This window comes from Leuresthes tenuis, unplaced genomic scaffold, assembly GCF_036924035.1.
Source record: "Leuresthes tenuis unplaced genomic scaffold, fLeuTen1.0.hap1 SCAF_13, whole genome shotgun sequence".
NCBI lineage: Eukaryota > Metazoa > Chordata > Actinopteri > Atheriniformes > Atherinopsidae > Leuresthes > Leuresthes tenuis.
In genome coordinates this window covers 27,549,779-27,569,340 of record NW_027325367.1, presented here as the reverse complement: position 1 = coordinate 27,569,340, position 19,562 = coordinate 27,549,779, and positions in this window count along the sequence as shown.

Sequence of the window (19,562 nt, the reverse complement as noted above, 5' to 3'; positions counted from 1 at the left end):
ACCAAGTAGCAGATGGTTTTATGGGGATCATTGAGAACAAATAGTTAACTTTTGGTAGTATCATCATTTTAATGGTTGTAACTCTCCCCATAAGTGATATAGGTAAGGACTTCCAACGAGAGAGATCGTCCTCTACTGTAATTAATAATTGCACATAATTTAGCTTTGTTAACTCTGAGAGCCTGGAGGAAATGTTTATGCCTAAATATCTAATATTTCCTGACTGTAAAGTGATCGCAGGTATATTCTGGACCCTGCAGTTAATGGGCAGAACTGTGGTCTCAGACCAATTGATAGAGTAGTCAGAAAGTGCTGAGAATTTATTTATGAGTGTGATCATGTGAGTGAGAGACGTCTGTGAGTTCTGGAGGAAAAGTAATACATCATCAGCATAAAGACTTATTTTATGCTCAATATTTTGGGGTTGGATGCCTTTAATATTTCTATCTTGTCTGATAGCAGCTGCTAAAGGTTCGATGAAAATAGCAAAAAGTGAGGGAGAAAGTGGGCAACCCTGTCTTGTACCTCTCTGCAGACTGAAGCTTGGAGAAGTTTGATCATTAGTCCTGACACTTGCATTTGGGGAGATATATAATATCCTTATCCAGTTGATGAAGTGTGACCCAAACCCGAATTTGTTTAATGCTGCAAATAAAAATGTCCAGTTCACTCGATCAAATACTTTTTCTGCATCTAGAGAGACTATTGTGGTTTCCAGGTTGTTGATGGTAGAATAGTCTATGATCTATGAAACTGATCTATGTTACTGTCTGATGGATCATTTTGTGATGAATATAAGGTTTTATAGAAGTCCCTAAAAGCATTGTTGATTTCATGGGTGACATTTCCTTTTCAGTCTTGGTGGAATGAACTCTTCAAATCAGCTTTTCATTCCGTTGGGGTGGAGCGCTTAGCTTCGCCGTCCACCCTTTTGTACACATGTGGATAAAAATTTGTGATTGTTCCGCCATCATCTTGGCATGATGGGGATTCCAGAATTCCAGAAACCTGGTCAGTTACCTGACTTTGAGTCCTGTAGTGGTTCTGCTGCTGATGCAGTTTATCAAACTGTGGACAAATGTTAGCAGGAAGAAGCAACATATCATCTTTACAATGCTCTACATTCAGGAATTGTCTTTTAATAGGTCCAATTCCCATGTTCATTGGTCTTTCATATGAACGCAAAAATAATCATTAAAGAAATCATTGAGAATTCACTCGGGGTCATTCAAAGTACTTTTAATGTTATCTGTATCATCGTCTCCATCATCCATGTGTTGCTCGTTGTCATCATCTCCCTCTACCTGTTGATACATTATGCGGGTACGGATGGTTTCAATCAGTCTTTGGGACAGTCCTCTCAAGCATGTGATACAACATCAAGCACAGGTGGCTACTATGGCTGTGACAACAGACAGAGACCAAACCACTTCTCCGTCATGTCAGTGAAGGGATCTTTGATTTTCTATCAGCTCTGCAGAGAGTGATGCGAGTCCCTCTTTGTGATTCTGCCATCTGCGGAAGTATTGTTAGGAATAAAGGAACAGGATAAAGTTCCAAACATTTTAATTGTTCAGCAATGCCTTGTAGATGTAATTTATCCAATAAACATTTTTTTTTATTGTTGCCCACCAGAAAAGAAAAGATTCAAAGTCTGTAGTTACTTGATTTCTAGCTTTAAATTCATCTGGGACTCAGAATTCCAATGCTATCCAGGTACACTCTGTTGTCAAATGAACCTCCAGACACAGTTAAATGCTTGAGACATTGCAGCTTCTCACCCAAGGCCTTAAAGTCCCCCTCAGGGAACAGACGGAAAGGCATCAGTAGTTGGGCTATTGTGCAGCTGCCAGTTAGGCAGAAGGACGGACCTCAGTTTCATATCCCCACACAGCCACCAGAGGTCTGCTCTCATGGAAGTTTGGTTCCGAAACCAAGATGCTGAGTAGTTACCTGCGTCCTGAGTGACAATAGATGGATTCTTGACAATTATGTGACATGAGAGTACCCACATTCTTACCTGTACCCCTGTGGATGAAACATATATAAATTACCCGTATAAGCCAACGCTGAGGGCAGTTGTCTCTTTTCTTAACTGCTGGGAACAACAAAGAGAGAGTTTTACATTGCTCTGTGTTAGGTACAAAAGATTCATTATGCAATTGTAATGCAATTGTAATGCTTCATTTCTAAATTTATATTCTGGCTTTAGCACATTCAATACAATTAGATTGGATATTTTGTCATGCTGTATACATTCTAACAAAATTCCAACTGATACACCGGCGATTCTTCAGAAATCTTGTATTAACATACATTTCACATATGTACTTTTCAGAATACACATGGGCTTTTTGGTTGTCTTTACATAAAATAATTGAGCATAAGTCAATGTCAGCCACCCCATCTATTCCTGCAACAAAAAAAATAGGTTGACAAGTTGTCTGTTGGACCTGAGGGACCTCCTATCTCTGTGGTCAGTCTGTGTCCGTGTGATTCATTGTAGTGCATTATCTTTTAGTTTTTTATTAATCTGTGCTTAATCCCATAGAATTAGGAATACGATAATAAGAATAATGATTAACAATACACAACTGGTTCCTTTTAACCTACAAATCCTGGTAATTTAAATGGATGCCACGGCTGCTGTCTGTCTATCCCTGTCTTATTTTAGCCACACCCTATGTTCTCGTTTTAGCCGTGGTTTTCTTCACTGAGGTTGAGACGAACCCCCTCCTGTTGAGAGAATTCCCCTTTGTAGTCAGTCTTATGCCTCAGAGAACGGTGGTGGGTAACCAATCTTTCCCTACTTCTGCAGGTCGTGGCCTTACTAGTTTACAGTGTGATAAGTGCATCCAGGATATATTAGTTTAGCTGCTGTGGTTTCTGTAAGCAGTACCTGATATGGACCTTCCCACCTTGGGCTGGAGCAGTTATCTTTCTTTATCACTTTGATGAGGATCCAGTCTCCAGGTTTTAGAGATTCCTCCACAGGGTCACCTGGAACAGACACTAGACAGAAGAGATCTCTCTACTTGTTAACATTTTAACCATGTATCCTGCTAAGGTTTCTTCTCTTTCTTCATCATGTCCGGTGAATAGTTTTAACTGTGGTTGTAAAAATGGTCATACATTATACATTATCTCAAATGGAGTTAATCCTGTGCTAGTTAGAGTAATATGCATGTTTAGGACTACTAGTGGTAAACAGTAAACCCAATTCTTCCCAGTCTCTTCAGTCTTGACCTAATTATTCAATTGTGTCTTTCCAGCAAACCTGCTGATTGTGGATGATATGCACAGTCGTTTCTGAGATCCTTTTTTGTTTTTAAGTTCTTCGCCATCAGGAAGATAATATTGTTTACAAAGTGCGTCCCTGTTATCACTGTAGATTTTTTCAGGAATTCCAAATCTAGGTAATATTTAATTCACCAGTGTTGAGGGTACATCTGCCTGTGCATTTGGAAATACTTCACTTCATTTGGTAAAACATCACTAATCACCAGGGAGACCCCTTTATATAATTCAATGAAATCCATACAAACGTGTTGAAAAGGGTCCTCCGGCCTCGGGAACTGTCCTCGTCCCGGTCCTAGGCCATATGTATGGATCATATTTGCACATATTTGACATATTAGACAAAAATTCTTTATCATCATATTATGATATTATGATTTTATTATGAATAAAACCATACACTGCAAAAACCTTGTTCATTATTGCTACCAGCCCTCCTGTAGAGACATGCCGTGCTCCATGGCTCGATACTGAAGCATATTTAAACAAGCTCTTTGGCAGTATAAGTTTTACATTTCATAGTAAATGGCACCTTTATTCTTCCAGATCTGTCCTTGTAAGTGTACATTTGGTTTTGCATCCATGGTCCAATTTAATGGACTAGTATATGCATCCAGTTTCTGAGAATACTCTATTCCTGGATCCACCTCCTCCCAATCTGAGGCTTCTTCACATGCAGTCACAAACACACCTAAACGCCTCCAGTGGTCATCTCTGGGTTTGGAGAGTGACATATGGGGTGCATTCCATGATCTTAAAAACTTTCTCATGCTGTGAGAGAGTAAGCAGCTGACTGCACAACAACCCTCTTTATTCCAGTATAAGTGTTTTAACTTTAGCATGTTTTAACTTTCTGATTTGTTTAAAAAATTAAATATGTCCTCCCCTTGAGTATATTTGTAATACACAGTACAGTGTACTTCATGTGGTGACCTGAGGGTGAGCTTTCCTGAGACGTGTTCTTTTGCCTTCTTAAGGAGAGGAAGCGTGATAGCGCTGGGGCCTGTAGACACAAGATCCAAACTATACCAGTATGAAGGTGGTCTCATGCTGAATCATTGTTTGAGCGGACTTCATTCGAACTACAGTTAACCCTTTTTCTTCTGGAACTATTCTTAGCTTCAATAAATGGAGTAAATCCCTTCCCAGTAAGTTACAAGGACACAGAGTGGACAAGACAACTTGACAATCAGCACTTACTCCACTCCGTGTATCTGTTACTGTCAAGAGTTTTGATAAACGCTCAGGATGGCTCTTACCATTTGCTGATTTAACCCAAATAATTTCTTTGGATTCCTCAACTCCCGGTATGTCATCAGGATGGATTACAGTTCGTTTTGCACCTGTGTCGCATAGAAAAGTTACCTCCGTCCCGGAAACATTCAATCTAATCTCAGGTTTGATGTCATACTATAAGATAAGTTCAATTCCCTCTAAGTTTAACACTTTTTCTGGCTTTTCTGCTTCTATCCTGGTTACAGCTCCTGTTTTTTTCTTATCTAGTCATAACTGACTCCCAAAATCTTCCTCTATCTTACTCTTGCTCCTGCAGTCGCCCAATGCCCCCTCCTTCCACACAGCCGACATATATCTCCTCCTGCTCTGTCTCTCCTTCTCTGTCACTGCTCCTGTTGTGATCTGTGTTTTTGCTTTCCCTCATCACCTAAATAGTTGCTTCTCTCCCTTCCAACAAAAAGTTTAGTCCTTTCTTCCTTTTCTTTTTGTTGTTAGAGTGCTCCTCTGCTTTCCCTCTTTATTTCATTGCTGTGCAAACACATTAAGATGACTGTTTATTGTCATGTTACAAGTCACACAAAATTACTCTCTGCATTTGACCCATCTAGTTTGGCACCTGTTGAACACACATGCACAACCTTTCTGTTTAATTTAATTAATATTTATCTGCAGGCTTAGAAACTGCTTATAGTATTAATATATTACTCCATATATTACGCTGATTTATTGCAGCTGTCTTTAAATTTCTCTTTAAGAAAACTATTGTTTGATATCTGACTCACATAGCATATTTCATTGCTGTGTTGGTTTTTAAAAAATATATATTTTATATATAAAACATATATAAATATATTATATATATATATATATGTATATATATACTAATACTCTTTTGGTTCCCATTCTGTGAGATAAATGCTTTAATCTCTGATGAATATGATGTCAGTTCCTAAGCTCATAAATTCATAAGTTTTAGGGAAGTTAGTCAATCAGAAGTAATGAAGCATTACTTAACCATAGCATTACTTAACATTAATATGTTAAATTCTCTATTTCCGGCTTATGTTTCTGATACACTTATGATTTTTTTTCAGAAGAGCTAATCTCAAATTTAGAAAATGTTTCAGTTTGGCTTGAAAATCATCTGCACCTGAAAGGTCTGACTGTCTGGTCTCAGACCTGCTTCAGGTGGAAAGTATTTCATTTTTAATGCCTTGAACTTTGTCATTAAAGAATATTCCAATTTCATTACCCTTATATGTAGAAATGAGTTCTAAATGCAACCTGGAGAGTTTGTTAATCTGTTTACTGTAGCAAGCAAGACATGAGAGTTGTTACTGCAGTTTTTTTTTTTTTTTATGATTTCAGAAAAATAACTCTCTCTTCATCTATGCAAAGTCACACGCTGAGTTAGACCAAACATTTCAAGGAAAGTAGTGAGTTCTTTAGCTTGCTTATTATGGGCTACATCCATGTGCACCTTCAAGTCCCCTGTTATGACTAAACAGTCAACAGCAGTGCACACAATTTAAAGAAATTCAGTAAAATCATCAATAAAATCATTCTGCGGTGAGACAAAGTATTTAAGATAATTTTATCTCCATTTTTAAATGACACATGCTTGAATTAAGGACAAAAATAAATGTTTTATCTAGTGAGTGGGTATATTGGCCCTGAATATGGCACAAAGACCCTCCCCACTCTCGTCTTGTCTTGTTGTTTCATCTCTCAGTTAAATACATAAAATCAAGACTATGAGAGGAAAGTATCAAAAGCATTGTTAGACAGGAAAAAGTCAGAAAGCTGTTGGTATACAACTTTTCCTAGGACTTTGCCTAAGAATGGCAGGTTTGATATGGAAATGATAAAAATCTCAGCTTGTAAAACATCTTTTGCTCAGACAGTTTTTCCTGTGAAATGAGTAAAGATTTGAAATGATCTGTTTGTTTGTCTGAGATCTTCTGAACTTTAACTCTTTAAGAGAGCTGCTAAATCTTAATACACAAACTTGTACAAATGTCTAGCTCTAATCCTTGTTGTTCTTTTTTTTGTTGTGCTTTTTTAAACTAGATTTACTTTGTACATTACTTTTGTATTCCCCTTCTCTAGGATTGGGCAATTTTACCATGTTCAATTCTCCCTCAAACCCAAATTTATTTTCTCATCTCTCTAAGTATTCAATATTATCGGGTTTTTTCTGAAACATGATTTTAGCACTCCCACTTAACTCCCGGTTAGCTTTAAAACAGATATTTCCCATACTGTCCTCTTGCAGCTAATCAATTTTCGGTGGAGTTATTGTGAGTACTATTGAATGAAACACTACTTCTGTCGCTATGTCACGAGCAACAACTAGATTCCAATGTTCACTTCAACTCAATTAGTCAGTAACACATTTTTCTGTCGTCACCAGCAGCAACATCACACACCAGCAGCTGTTTCACTCTTATACATACATAGCAAATAAAACAACACTGCAGCAAAGAAGGAAAAAAAACAATTTAACAAACAAACAATTCAACAACCAGCCCCTTTAACAAACAAACAAATTAATTTCACAAACAAACGATTCAACAATCAGGCCATTTAACAAACAAACGATCAGACGTATAACACTAACAAAAACTAACATGGATTTAAAACTTGCGATCTTTCATCGCAAACTCTCTTAAGAAAGATTCTGTTTCTAACACGCGGCGCGGAGTTATTTATTCCTGTAGTCTTCTCACACAGACTATGGACTAACCTTTTCTGACTGCATTTTTGTTGTCCTTGGTTAATCCCACCACTACACATGTTTACCAGTTAAAAGGCTAACCTTTTCGGACCGTTTCATTTGTGGGTTATCCAATACAACATACAGTTACCAGTTAAAAGGCTTTTTTCCTTTGCTTCACCTTTTCTGACTGCTATTATGTTTTCATGGGTTAATCCTATACACAGTTACCAGTTAAAAAGCTGACCTTTTCTGACTGCTTCTTTTATGGGTTAATCCAGCACAATTTACACACAGTTACCAGTTAAAAAGATGACCTTTTCTGACCGCTAATTAGGTTTTTATGGGTTAATCCTATACACAGTTACCAGTTAAAAGGATGACCTTTTCTGACCGCTAATTATGTTTTTATGGGTTAATCCTATACACAGTTACCAGTTAAAAGGATGACCTTTTCTGACTGCTTCTTTTATGGGTTAATCCAACACAACCTACACACGGTTACCAGTTAAAAGGCTTACTTTTTCTGACTGCTTCATTTGTGAGTGATCCAACATAACTTTTACACAGTTACCAGTTAAAAGGCTTATTTACTAGGTTGCATTCGAAATAGTATATTCTTAGGAAAATAGCAACGACTCAATCTATTTAAAGGCCTCCAGTTTTCCATCAATTGCTAGTTAATTAATCAAAAATTTCCCTAATAATCACACTATTTCCAACCAACAATAGTAATACAAAGGGTTCCTTACCATAAATCCACTGGTAAGTTAAACAACGAAGAATCCAGCGAGTCTGTCCACTGATTCAAAAATAGATCCTGTCACCTTTCCTCCAGCCAGTGGCAGCCGGCCTCTATCAGAAACTGTGCTGAGAGGACTTCAGTTAGGAATCCTGGACTCCCCCGTGCACGGTTTCAGATCCGATTCTGGAAGGTGGAAAGGACTTAGAATCCGGCTCGAAGGACCATTATGTTAGAAAAATTCTCTTAAAATTAGGCTCAGAGTCACTGGATACGATAAACACAAAACATTTATTTCTTGCAAGAAAGAGACAAGTCCGCACAAATCCACACAACCTGTCGGGAAGATCGCTCAGAGTTGTCTCCTGACAAAATGGTGCTCCAGCTATTTACGTTGTTTATGCTTGCTGATCACACAATGTTATGAGAAAAGGCCCTTTTTTCACCATTCATTATTATGGGAAGGAACATTCAATGTTATGGGAAAAGGTGCTTCTCTCCCCATTCCTTGTTATGGGAAGGAACATAAAAGGTGCTTCTCACCAGTTAATATTATGGGAAAGACTAGTACCAGAGTCAAAACACTTTTGCTTCAATCATAGAAGAGGAAAGATGGAGGGACTCTTCTAAGCTGGTTTCAAGTGTAAACTTATTTTTATAACCTTGTATGAGAAAGAACCACACTTATGTTTGAGCAATACACTCCTTATGAGGAGTTATGCACGATTTAGGATTTTGCTGTAAAATCAATTCCTTCACTTAAACTAAGTTAAAATTGCTTTGTCCTTCTTATTTATCCACGTCTACGCTGGTTTCAAGTATAAACTTCTTTATATTACCTTATATGAGAAAGAACCACACTTGTTCTTCTGGAATCTGAAATTCGCTTTATTTTAAGGAGATAGTCAAGATTTCAGATATTGCCATAATATGAATTGCTTCACTCAAACCAAGTTAAAACTGCTTTGTCCTTCATATTTGTCAATGTTTAAGCTGGTTTCAAACATAAACTTCTTTTTATAAACTTGTATGAGAAAGAACCACACTTATGTTTGAGCAATACACTCCTTATGAGGAGTTATGCACGATTCAGGATTTTGCTGTAAAATTAATTCCTTCACTTTTTTTTCCCTTGTTCTGTTCAGCATTATGACAGCAGAATTGTGAATACCTTTTATGCCAAACAGATTTGCTTTACCAAGGGAAGTTTTACAAATGTAAAGCTCCCCTTGATGCCCATTTATTTATTTCTGTTTACAATATATAACATGTGATAGAACTGAACCGGAACGGGGGACAAGGAAAGAAGAAGAGGAAAGAAGAGGAAACAGAACAAAAATAGAAACAAAAACCAGACAACCAGCTGCTACACCTGTAAAAAAACAAAACAGACAATAACCCATGGTCTCTGTTGCGAATCCAGCCTTAGCGCCACCAGGAGCACCTGAAAGCAGACAAGCAGAGAAAAAAACAAACAAACACACAAAAAAACAAAAACAAGCACAAGTAGTGGCAATTGCATACAACTCAACTGTGGATATAGATGACCTGAGGCGACATGGTAATACATCAACTGCTACTGGACTAATGAATGTGTGTTGTGTGTGTGTGTGTGTGTTAGAACATGCGACACCCATGGCACAGGACCTACATGATAACCGTGCTTAGTTATGAGTGTATAAGTGTACACGGCCACAATCCACAGCCCCCCCCAAGCAGAAGCAGGCAGAGAGGGCCACAAGACCCAGGCCACCAGCAGCCCCCACGGAGCACAGAACCTAGGATGCCCACTACAGGGAAAACCACGCATACACCCAGTAGACAGCAGAGGAAATCCCCGGACAGAGCCCCCATAAGCATAGGGCAGAGAACCCCCGGGAGCCAGGGGCAATAGCCCACCGACCCCACCAGACCCCAGCCGCCCAGACATGGGCCGTGCACTGGACCCGGGCCCCAGGAGCCCGAGCACCCCAAAACCCACCGTTAGAGGCCACACCCAATACCCGGGTGGGCCAAGCGCCCCAGACAGCCACACAGTGGGTCAGCGCATGCCCCACCGCCCCTGGCCAAGTGCCCTGGGAGTCAAGACGTGCCCACAGGTGGGTGAGGTCGCGAGCAGTGGGGAGAGGCAACGCCGCCCCCCCATTGGGAGAAGCACAGGCAGGCCAGGCGACAGCAAGTCCCAGACCCAGGCCAAATCATCATCACACACTCTTTCATATCCCATACATCCACACGTCCTCCCTCCCTTGACTCCGCTGGGGTGTAGCGCAGTGGGCACACCAGGGGGCCAGCAGCCCCCCAGCCACCACAGACCCTGAACCAGCAGAATAATTAATTCCTCCTGGCCACTCCTGCCCGAGCAGCAACCAGGAAGCAGGGGTGTGATAAGACCCCTCCCCTCACCCTTCTGGCTCTTCAATATTTTCTAATAGTGAGCGATTAAAATTGAGGGGCAGCCAACCTTGTAGAACTGGGAGCGCGGCCCTCTGGGCAGCCTACATACCCAAAGAGCCCCGCCCACCAGATGCCACTCAGTGTAACCACCCGCCAAGACCTAATGTGTGTGTGTTTGATAAGTAGTGATGTCTAAGGTGTAATCAAAACAGGGGTGGGGAACTGCAGAGTGAAGCCAAGGGGACCACCTACGTGGCCCCATCCACTACACCCCACAGAACACACACGCCCCCAAAACCCTTCATGTGTGAGTGTGTGCTGTGTACAGGAGCCAAAAGGGAGAGGGGTATGGGGATATACACCGGGGCAGCTACTCGCCCCCGGAGAAGGCAGCCAGGGACTGGCTGCAATAGGCACCCCTGCTACCTGGGACCCAACACAGGGCAGGAGGGCCTGATGTCCACCAGGCTCGGGGCCTGCAGCGACCATATTCCGGGAGCTACTGTACCCCCAGAAGGTACCCATCCCACCCCACCCCACTCAACCCAACCCCACCCCACCCCGGAGGACCTCTACAAACAAACAAACAAACAACAACAAACAAACCACCCGGTCACACCAGACGCAGCTTCCCGGGCCTGAGACCCACCATCACCCAGGCCCCCCCCCCCAACAGGGGAAAAGCACCCCCCCCCCCCACCCCACGCCCCAACACCCTAAAGATAACAACCATCTGCGGACACCCTGGAGGTCCCAGAGCAACAAGCCTGCACCAACCCACCCATACTGTGGCATGTCCAGGGCAACCCAGCCCCCCCGGGCGCAAGGCATCGCCCAGCCACCAGGGCCAAGGCCCAGCACCACCACCCACGCCAGAGCGGCCCGGCCACCCGGTACAGAGCCAGCAGTCACCACCCCAAGGCCCCTAAGGTACCCTGCCCCACACCGCAAGACAGCCCCACCCGCAAGCCCCCAAAACTGCCCTCCAAGCCCGACACACAGTCCCCTCCAGGAATGACCAACCCCGTCCTCACGACCCGAGAGACCACCAGACGCCCGAAGCCACACAGCCCCCCCCCAGCACACACTCAACCGCCCAGAGCGACGGGACAGCAACCCACCACCACTATGTGATAAACCTAATCAGTGGGGACCAGAGAGAATGAAATTCAGCCAATTGATGTTGGGAGGCACACATTGTTTCCATGCTAATATAATCTAAAAGAACATTTCTAAACTGGTTAATACACAGATTGTTCTTCGCTTTCCAGTTCATGAGAATAGTTTTCTTTGCGATACATAACACTGTTATAATTGGCTTTGTTCTTAGACATTATAAATTCATATTCTGTATTTTACTAAATAACCTTTGTTCCTAGCTGGTACTTTTCCACTCTGCTCATACTGCACAACAGATGACCTTAAATGGTCCAAGACCTTAGAATGACATAAACAACTGGGTCAGACAAAACATCTCTATTAGGGCAGATAGGTCTGGTACATTAGACACCTAAAACTGCAGTCACACATACACACACATTGTTTATCATATCCAAAGAACACAACAAGGACAGAAGCTGGCCTGATCATGCCACTCAAAACTGGCCAATTATACTCTGACAAGTGTGAATACAACTTCTGTGAGATAAAGCTGAATATAAATATGACATGTTCCCGGATAACGGGGCTCGGCCTGACGGATTTCCTGCGGGAGCTCTGGCACTCCGAGTCCAGCGCTGCAATATACTCTACTTGTGACCACTAATAAATACTGTTTTAATAAACCATTTCTCCAGCTTATTCTTGGGCTTCCAATGAAAAAATCGGGCTAACAATTGGTGCCGTGACCCGGATTGGCTGACTCTGAGACCGTGTCCGATCGAGGACTTCCGGAGCTGGTTGGAGGGGACCCTTCTTCAGACAATTCAAGGCGCCTAAAACACAAGGTGAGCAGAAAACCTCTTGTATCAGGATATGTGAAATTTCTGCACATTGGTCATTCTAAACTAAATTGTCTGAATTAGGATGTCCTCCGATCACTAAATCAAAAGCACAAAATTTGTGTCTACAGGTTTACTAGGTGGTCACATGTAAAGTATAAACACATAGTCTCACATAGGGAGAGTCATATGTGTCCTAGTTTAGTACAATTTGGCCAAATAAAAGACATAAAATTCATCCTGTCTTCTAAACTGAATAGGAAGTAGATGCCAATGGGCGGGGGTCTGTTAGTCCGCAATTGGCGGCGTGAGTAATGTCTGTGCAATTGGCACTTGGACCGTAAAATCCGCAATCGGCGGTGGGTCTGCATTACTGCACAACAGGCGACATGAGTAATTTCTGTGCACAAGGGCGCTTAGACCTTTATCTGCAATCGGCGGTGGGTCTGTATTACTTCACAATAGGCGGCGTAAGTAATCTCTGTGCAATTGGCACTTGGACTGTAAAATCCGCAATCGGCGGTGTGTCTGTTATTACTACGCATTTGGTGCTTGGACTGTAAAATCCACAATCGGCGGTGTGTCTTGGTTTTTTTTGTTTTTTTTTTCTCTTCCACAAGCGGCGGTGGTTCTGCAGTTGTTGTGAACAGGCGATACACTAAGTGTTTATCTCTGCATAAGGACACAGGGCTAAGTTGGTTATTTTTCATGAAAATGTGGGGTGGTTTGCTATTTGGTTGGTATTTTACTGTGTTAGTGGAAGTGTATCTAGCAATAGAGACTGCTGGAGAATTCCTACACTGACACAGATCTCAAGTAGTTCTGTAAAAGGGGGCATTGGACTAGAAAATAAAGGGGAATTTAGTTAGGGTGTTACAGAGATTGGTGAATTAAAATGAGTGAAGAGACTGGGAGAACCCCCAGCGATCAAGCGCACAGAGTAAAAGATTCTGTGTAGAGGCTTCTTGGTCAGGTCCAACACTCGGGCATTGCACCATTCACCCATTCTGATTAACACGTGAAATACCTGAATATGTCACAAACCTTTGTTGATAAGTGGAAAACATGTAAACCCTGCTCATTGGGGTCGGTATTATTTGACACGTTGACGAGATGGCAGAAAAAAGTTCCAAGAGAAGACGAAAAAAGAGAGACAGATAGATTTGTAAATTGGATGAGAGAAATGCAAGGAAAAGGAATGTTTGGAGGGTTTGAAAGTGCGCCACCGCAACTGAGTGATTTCTCTATGTTTTCAAAACAAGCAACAGGCAGTAGGAATCAAGCAACAGCAAAGCTAAAGGAGGCAGGTTTATTGCAGAAAGCTAGGGCAGAAAAAGACGGAAAAAAAAGCAGTAACATTTCTTGCAGACTGTCAGTATTTTTTTTGGAGAAGTTAAATTCTCTATTCAGACGCAGTCCTCTGCACCTCTACCACAGCACGTGCCAGACACAACGTCATCTTTTCCAGGGACACATCCTACTACACTAGCAGATAAGACACATCTTCCTAACATCACACTCAATAACAGAAGCATGCCATTTAGCAAAATAAAAAACTGACCATTTATACAGATTCAGCATAAACAGCTTAGGCTGTACATGTGGACATGTGTAATTGGAAAAGAAAAGGTTAGATATCCTTAGCTTTGTCATAAATGCTCTCACCCTGGGCCTGTACTTAAAGAGTACTAGAGTTACATATAGTTATTTAGTCAAAAAATTTATAATGATAATGGAAGTTTTTACTAGAGCATTTAAGAGAAATAAAAGGACACCTTTATTCAAACTCATTTTGACAGGTGACCTCTGACCTCTTATCGATCAATCAAATTAATATGACAGGTGACCTTTGTTTGACATCCGTTTGCTGACATCTGGGGATATGACTTTTGACCTCTTATCGATCGATCAAGCTATTTTGACGTGTGACCTCTGTTTGACATAGATTAGCCATCTGTTGAAGAGATCTAAGGAAGGAAGGGGGAGTTTATGGCTAGGGTTAAGAATGATTACAGCTAAAGTCAGGAGGTTGTGAGAAATATATTAGTTGAATGTTTAAATAAGAGAAAGGGTTAGGGTTAATAGAAAAGGTTAAGTTGTAGAAGCGGTCAGCATTTTAACAGCTTCAAAGACCGGTCCCTGTAAGGTAAAGATGGGAAAATAATTAGATGTGTGGGGTGGGGTGGGGTGTTAACAGACATCTGGTTGTCTCTGGCTGCACCATACTGTGACACTGAATGGATGGGTTGTTTATAGCAAATAGAGGTAGGTTTAAATTACATAAAAAAGGTTTCCCTCTTAGTTTGCATACATGTTGTATATGGTATCATGGGCTAATCTACAGAGAATTCACTAATAGAACAGGTTGCCTATAAAGTTTACATCTAGTTCTCGCTCTGACTGATACTATGAGAGCCAACTGCAGGGGGTCGTAAGAATGCATCATGCTGTGACACTGGGCTGTAGGGGCAGGTGGGTTCAATAAGAATGCAAAGTACAGTGTGGTAAACAGTATGTGTCGTTGTCTTAGTTCGCAAGTAAACAAATGAACATATATGATGTTCATTAGAATGCACCATGCTGTGTGGGAATGAGATAACATTTTAAGTCTCGTACGAGCAAGGCTCAGGGTGCCGGAAAGTCCTCCTTTTACCAGGTGTTGCTAGCACTGCATGGATTTGGGTGGGGTGGGGTGGGGGGGGGGGGGGGGTGTTAACAGACATCTGGTTGTCTCTGGCTGCACCATACTGTGACACTGAACGGAGGATGGGTTGTTTATAGCAAATAGAGGTAGGTTTAAATTACATAAAAAAGGTTTCCCTCTTAGTTTGCATACATGTTGTATATGGTATCATGGGCTAATCTACAGAGAATTCACTAATAGAACAGGTTGCCCATAAAGTTTACATGTAGTTCTCGCTCTGACTGATACTATGAGAGCCAACTGCAGGGGGGGTCGTAAGAATGCATCATACAGTGGCACTGAACAGTAAGAACAAATGGGTTCATTAAGAATGCAAAGTACAGTGTGGTAAACAGTATGTGTCGTTGTCTTAGTTTGCAAGTAAACAAATGAACATATATGATGTTCACTAGAATGCACCATGTTGTGTGGGAAAGAGACAACGTCTTACTTCACAAGTAAACAGAATCAATCTGTTACTAACCGTAGGGTGGATGTAAACTAAGTGTGAAGAGCAAATGGGTTGAAATTACAGAAAAGTCTACATTCTGAAGAGATACTTACCCACGAAGAATAGGCCTAGGCAAACGCAGCAGCTACAGCTTGCATATAGGTTGTAATAATGTTGAGGGACAAATGTTAGTTAAACTAATGAGTCAAGAGCCAGTGGGTCTGGTAGCTAAAGGATCCGCGTTCCATCCTCCTCTTGCAAACTATAGTCCTCAATCAGACAGAGCTGGCAGCACAGAGGGTGGTGCTACACAATAAAAAACCATTGTGTCATGTAATAGTTTGTATTTTACATCCTCGTAAGAACATAAACTGCAGATATTTAAGACGTTTATGGAGCTTTTGATTAATGCTTTTTGTTACTTTTTCAAAACACACAACCACCCTAGAAACTGAGTATAAAGTGTAAATGGATAATGCGGAAGGTCTGCTGCGTATAATTCAGGATGTGAAGAAGTGAAGCGTTTTCCATCTATTTTTAAGAGGGCAGGTTGGTATGTTGTAGAGAGATTTTGAATTAGTGTGGGAGCTCTTGGGATCCATCACATGACATACTCTGCTGGTTTTACAAGCTTCTTGCAGGGATGTCAGGCCACAAGTTAATCTCTTGGCGTGTATCGCTGCTGTCGGACAGAAGCCACATATCTGTAGAAAGGACCTTTTACAGGAAGGAAGCAAGGAATGCTTTTCCTACAGGTTTCATGGACCCAGAGGTCATGAAACTCACTCATCACTTCAGCTTGAGTAAGAGGGTTTCCCTTTGTGACTGATATAGAGTTTGCTTTTTAGCTTGTTACTTGCTGTTCTGGATCAGGACATGTACACTCTCGGTATCTTACACAGACTCACCCTTCAAGGGAGAAACAGCAGGCATTTCGAGATCATTGATACACCAAGTTGTTGTACTTTCTGCATACACAATGTAAACTTTGTCATGTTAGGAGAAGCACTTCAACTTTGTTAGATTTAGACTTTCATCCAAGACACTACTAGTTTTCAGTAGCTGTATGTTTATGGGGTTTTTTTCATCCACTTATTCATGATGAACATAGGTTCCCTTGTGTGATGTGGCTGGCTTTCTATTTGTTAGAGACTAGAACTGGTGATACGGGTCTGAGCCCTCCAGGCAGTGAAGAAAAGGGACAGCCTGACCATATCTATGAGACTGATAAGATGAACATGCTTCTGTACAGTTCATATTTAGAAAAACACAATCAATGTCACGATGAACCTGGGAGGGGGACACATCTTATTGTGCTATTGCACATGGATGAAACATGTCTTCCTAGACTCTAATGCAGTTTCAAAGAATTGCATCTGTGATGTCCACAGCTGTTCTTATACAGTAGTCTATATCCCCACAGTGGACTGCAACTGAGTTACTTACCAAAGTACTTACCAAAGACATGTACTTACATGCTGAGCTACAGCAACAAGTCTTGTTTACTTACATCCACACCTTAACAGGTGCAGCCAATTAGATTAATAACATGCTGAAGCCACTGCACCACTCTTCAACTGCGACTGCAAATCCAGAGAAGCTAAATAATCTAAAAATGCAGTCAGAGATAATTCATCTTCAGCTTAGACTACTCTTATCTCGCTGGTTTTTACATTTATCATAGAGGAAATAGTCCTTTTCTCGAATAGGTGTTGTTGACGTTACTTGCAGGGCTTGCTGGTGAGCTAAACTATCAGTCACAATTCCCCAATAATAACTTGGTTAAGACCTTAATACTACATCCTCAATCAGAATATTACATCCTACCAGAGTTTTCTTGTATCTTGTGATACCGCTTTACAACTCATGCTCTGGGCAACAGGTCTGCTAGTCCACTTGTTTTTAAAGAACAGCCTTGCTTGTTACGCCCAAGCACCACGGGTGGTACAAAGGTTAACTGGATTTTTGAGTTTGTTTTCAATAATTTGGGTTGTTTGTTTCTGTTACTTTACCTGGCAACAGTGGCTCAAGTGGAGTTCAGTGCTGAATGATAAAGCTGCAGTACTCTGTAATCTGCTCATTACTCCCCTTTGGCATATCTGTCTTGAGATTGGGCATTATCTATGGCACAATATGAAAGAAATATGTGATGTGAGCATACATATTACTTCTTAAAACTCTATTGCATGGTCGAAGTATGTAATGAATTAAAATTACGGGCTGGAACCATGGAAACTGACAAGCATATCGCCCATTGCTTTAAGCCTGATAAAAAGGTTATTTCACTTCTTTCTGTTTAGCCTCAGATGACAGTGTGGGTTTATTAATCAAGAAAGTTTCCCAAGTATGATTAGGTTACTCAAACCACACATTTTCCTATTGTGGTAACAGAGGCTATCTAGTGCATAAATTCTAAAAATATATATATGTTACTTAAATCTGATGAAACAGTGATTGAAAGCAGTGTTAAAATTAAAATAAAAGGCTCTTTCAAGATGCATGCTGTAGTTAGCTTTTATGATTTGTGTACAATGTCTGAAGTATCTACAGTATCTCAACACTTGGGTTAGCTTTGGTTAGTAGCTAAAGCAGAAAGTTCTCCAAATGGCTAAAAACGGTTGCTGCCTGGATTTGCAGCTGTTTTGCCTTGTTCTCTGTCCTGTTGAAGTTATTTGAAACTTTAATATGTAAATTCACAATCAGATCTATAAGTCTTTCCATGAGATACATTTTCTTTTTTAGCTGATGTCAAACCACACCATGAAAATATGATCTATTACTCAGGGATAATAGTTACATTTCTCTGCACAGAAATTAAATATATCACTGTAATTAAAATGTGCACCTCAAAGATCATAATGCTTCTGATATAAATGGATTAATTCAAATGAAACAGTGAAATTCTTTGAGAAACACAACATCAAGTATAATCATAAATGTCTCAAGTCTTTCAACATAAAATGTTGTAACATCATTGAAAAGCTAAAGTAGCAAAAATATAATTTTGGTCATTTTCTACAGAGATCAAAATAGGGGATCAGTACTGTTCAAATAAAAACAAAATCCGAGCCACTTAAGTTTCCTTTCTTAGTTTTAAGTGTTGCTGATTCTTCAACTCTGCAGCAGGAATAAAATGATTTAGCAATTATGTGATCCAGAATGTTTACGCTTTGAACCTAGAGAGACTGGAATAAGCTGCAAAATAAAACTCACAGAAAGACGTCGGCTCCTCTGAAGTAAAACTCTACTTTTAGTGTATTCTACCCACATTTTTTGATTACTAAAGTAGTGTTTGATGTTCTCAACAGCTCGGTGTGTGTTGTTTTGTGCTGTGGTTCCTTACATCAGAGATGGTTTACGGGACAGAAGTGTGAAAGATGGAGGAAGTCACTGATGAGGAAAAAACAAATGTTGGAAAGACACAAACCGAAGACAAATGAGAAGGACATGGAAGGAAGAGAAAGAAAAGTAAGCAATAAGAAAGAGAGAGAAATAATGGGGAACAATTTTGTTTTATGAGAGGAAGGACAATATTGAATAATGGCAAAGAAAGATACCATGCGTGTCCTATGGATGTAGCTGACTTTTGTTTCAGTTGCTGCTTCAGGAATTGCCACCCAACAAACTGTTGTAGCGGAGCATCATCAGGAAGAAAGTTCTTCAACAGATCGATTTAATGTTCCGGGTCCGGTGTTTGTTAGACATTTTAAATCAGGTAATCTTACTGACATTAAGACTGATTTAGTGAAAAATACCAGTACTCAAAAAGGGTAATCCATCACTGAAGCCAATGTCTCCACCGATTGTCATGTTGGCGGTCAAACACGACTAAAAAAAAATACATCATAAACGTTTAAAAAAAATAATAATTCTTGATTGTTTCTAGAATTTCAGTCTAACTTACTGAATATACCTGTAATTTTCGCAATGCCAGTTAGTGCTTTGGCATCAAACATTACGTTTTAAACCAGTATTAATGTGGAATTTTATTGGATTCTTTAAGAATGTTGAGCAAATTGAAACCCTTAAATGTGGCATATCACCGTTGGCGTAGTTCATACTGCAGGATTTGTAGGCGTGTCGCATTGTTCACACCACAC